The 3,463-nt window shown below is 50.8% G+C and overlaps 1 long non-coding RNA gene across 1 annotated transcript; it reads right to left on the bottom strand.

Moving 5' to 3' along the window:
* Positions 1 to 796: 796 nt before the first annotated feature.
* On the bottom strand, positions 797 to 1,717 carry LOC123065882 (uncharacterized). The gene is made up of 2 exons (XR_006431157.1): positions 1,098 to 1,717; positions 797 to 1,013 (listed from the first exon to the last, which is right to left on the bottom strand). It is a non-coding gene; the product is annotated as an uncharacterized lncRNA (long non-coding RNA).
* Between the last annotated feature and the right edge of the window lie 1,746 nt (positions 1,718 to 3,463).

A 3,463-nucleotide genomic window follows, 5' to 3' on the forward strand; every position in this document is an offset into this window, starting at 1 on the left:
AAGAAGTTTTCCTCTCCAACCAGCAATTCTAGCCGACATTTTATGTAAGAGCATGATGGGATACGTTAGTGTGGCGTATTGAAGAACAAGGGATTACTGAGATGTCGACAAGTTTAGAATGCAACATCTTCGCAGCTTGCTGCCTCAAGATCGTCTCGTGACTCTCGTCCAAAGCCCATACTCCTACGAGCAAAACGAGTAGCAGCATATCCACAAACTGTAACTTAAGTCCTAGGCAGAGTGGCAGATGCCTTCTCCCTGGTTCAACTTTTGTCGAGTACACTTTTGACAAGTGAGTACATCGGCCGCTGTCAGTAGTCACCGAGAGCACACAGGTGATTCCAGGCTTTCCAGCGATATGATTGATCGATGGCGTGTCCCGGTGGCTCGCTTCGAGGTACTAGTATTACTTTCGGTCAGGGGGTGAGATCTTGTTCTGGCTTGTAAATATTCAGATCGGAAGATATATAAATTATGTTGAAACACATGTGGACCGGGAGCTAATTCTAAACGTATAAGCTTGAGCGCCAACGCATCGTTCCTACTTTTCGTCAACACGTCGGTCATTCATGTTTTATACTCCCGTACCATTCACGAGATCTTTCTTAACAACCCCCATACCTTTCCCCAAGTTCTTTATGTGTTGGCATGGATAACTTCTTTACATAAGTAGTAACAGCAGCCTGTCGCAAGTAGACACTATAACTTCCTATGTGATGTGCCATGGCGTCGATAGCTGACAAATTAACCCCAAACAGCAAGATCATGCATGCATGTTTTGATTAGGGAGATCAGGGGAACCACCAAAACACTGTATATGCCGTACACACACATTACATATAACAAGATCAGGCGATAATACTTGCCGACCTCTCCCTAGTACGTACATCCCTGACGACGGAACAACGAGAACAAAACATAGCAGAACAACAAGACAAGTGCCGTGAGGAGTGAAAGTTATCCTTGCATGCACGCACGAGACAGCGATAGACGTCACGTCAAGGTGGTGATCACTACAGGAACACGAACAAACCTTAACAAAAGTAGTAGAGCTGGCACATGAACCAGCGCGCTAGCTAGGTGGTGTGCAAGCATACCATAAATTATCGGACACTCGGACAAGCAATTCGGCTTCTCATTTCTTCTTGGCACCGGCGGGCGGGGCGGGCGGCTTGGCCCCGCCTTTCTTGCCGCCCGCGTCGGCGTCGCAGACGAGCACCGACGCCGTGGCCACGGCGGCCGCCACGATGTGCTTGGCGATGCTCTCCTTGACCTGGCCCCGCCGCGGCAGCGGGTTCCCCGACGGCGTCTTGCAGATGCAGCGGTTGGCCGGAGCGCGGCAGCTAGTCGACATTGCGGACTTGCAGCAGAGGTATACTAGCTGCTTGCTCGCTCTCTCTGGCCCGGTGGCTTGGTGAGGAAGGAGTTCGTGTGCTCTGAGGACGAAATTGGCACCAGCTGGTAGGGGTTTAAATAAGGAAGCAAAAGAGGTAGCCGAGGAGGGATGGACGGGGCCGGGTAGGGGTGCGTGCCGGAGCCCATTGCACCAACCGGTCGCGGCCGGATCCCGGATGGATGAGGAGGAGAGGCCGAGGAGGACTGGGGGGATGACTTGGACTTGGAGTGTGGACTGGATATGGTCACGCAGTCAAGGCCGTGGTGGTACTCTCTTGTTTTACTCGAGTGGCAAGACGGGGCCGGGCCGGGGGCAGGTGGTGACCGGCGAGGAGCGAGTGTGCCGTGGTGGGGATGCATGCACGCTCGCGCGTTCTCACTACATGGAAAGGACGGTGGAGGTAGAGCCGCCCGGTGCAGGGTGGTTCAACTTCGGTGGGAGATGGGAGGCGCCCGGTGCACGTAGGAAAGCTCAACAAACAGCTCGTGGCCCGTGCATAAACTTTGGTCCTGTTTGGATACTCTAACTCAGTTAGAGGTTAGAGTTAGATTCTAACCCTGAATTAACTCTAGCCAAAGAGATGTTTGGATGACAGGGTTAGATGAAACGCGGATACGGCGAGGCGCCTTCACGGACGTTGCGAGAGGGAAGGAGAAAGAGGACAAGAAGTTTTGAGGAAGTGGGGAAGGATCTGCTGCGGGGAGAGCGAGAGAAAAATGTGTGTTTTTTAGTGCTCCGGAGAAGAACTAACCCAAATAAGCACCTCTTGGGTGGGTTAGATTTTTTAGATGGGTTAGATGCATCTAACCCAAACTAACCCTCCTGTTTGGATACTTTTGGGTTAGTTGAGTCCAAACTAACCAAAACTAACTCTAACCCATGGATCCAAACAAGTCCTTTTGATTAATACTCTGCACTACATGGCTTCTTTCTGCTGTACCACAATAGTAGTTCGAATCAAGTTTCTACGCGCTGCTTCCAGCCTGGCATCATGCATGCACACACTCGAATCCTCTGACCACTGCCCGTTTGCTTCGTGCCGAGGTTCAGAGTATGAACGCAGGCACTCTGACTCGTGTGCCTTCTGCAGGTCGCCAGGACGGACAGGGGGTGAATGGCGAAAGCGACTGGACCTCTGGTTGGTGAGAAGCCGAGCAGCAGAGGACAAAACGGATAACGGAGCAATCCAAGCGCGGGTCCGGCCGGCAGGTGGTGACTGGTGATGTGGCCGGCACCGCGCGCAGGTCGGGCACGCATAGTATGAGCTGAAAGTTTTCCCGCTCGCTCGCGTTGCTTGGGAAGGACGGCGGCCATGGCAGTGGTGCGCCCTCGATCGCCTTTCTCGATGCGCTTTTCCCCCGTCATCCGAATCCCGCAGGAGATGCGAGGCAGCCAGGTTCCAGCCCGCGCGAAAGCTCAACGCACACCCCGTGGTGGCTAGTCCCATGCGTAAACCTTTTTTTTTCTTTTTGAAAAAGGAGGCTTGCCCTCTGCCTCTACATCTGCATCTGAATGATGCATGCAGCCATCTTATCAAAAAGACTCAAAGTAGTACAAAATCATACAAGTATTACAGCTCACAAGCGGAGCAAAGATAAAAGAAACATAGAAATGCTCAAAAGCACAACGGGTATGACAACATAAAGGACAAGCTCTCTAGACTTCTATCCTATCCTGTTATGCGACCGCCACCCAAACCGATTGAATATAGACCGTACATGAACCGCGTAGCGTAAATACAAAAACCACATAGGAGTATGTAGTTGGCTCCAGCACCACCCGATTGAATTGAACTAGATAGTTCCGTACCACCACGTGCATGTGCGTACAGATGTTTTTCTTTGACAAACCGTGGATTTTATTGGCTTAAAATGAAGCATCAACAGAATACAAACACAATGAACACACATCCAATCTCTGCATAGCTATGATGCATCATCATCGCACGTAAACAAAAGACACACTGGCAAATAGCAAAGTTATATAAGACCAAAATTATGCACATGTGAGGAATAAAAAAAATGATCAGATCCACCGTGGATATACTCCCGTTCTTCTAGTTCCACT

This window comes from Triticum aestivum, chromosome 3B, assembly GCF_018294505.1.
Source record: "Triticum aestivum cultivar Chinese Spring chromosome 3B, IWGSC CS RefSeq v2.1, whole genome shotgun sequence".
In the NCBI taxonomy this organism is placed as follows: domain Eukaryota; kingdom Viridiplantae; phylum Streptophyta; class Magnoliopsida; order Poales; family Poaceae; genus Triticum; species Triticum aestivum.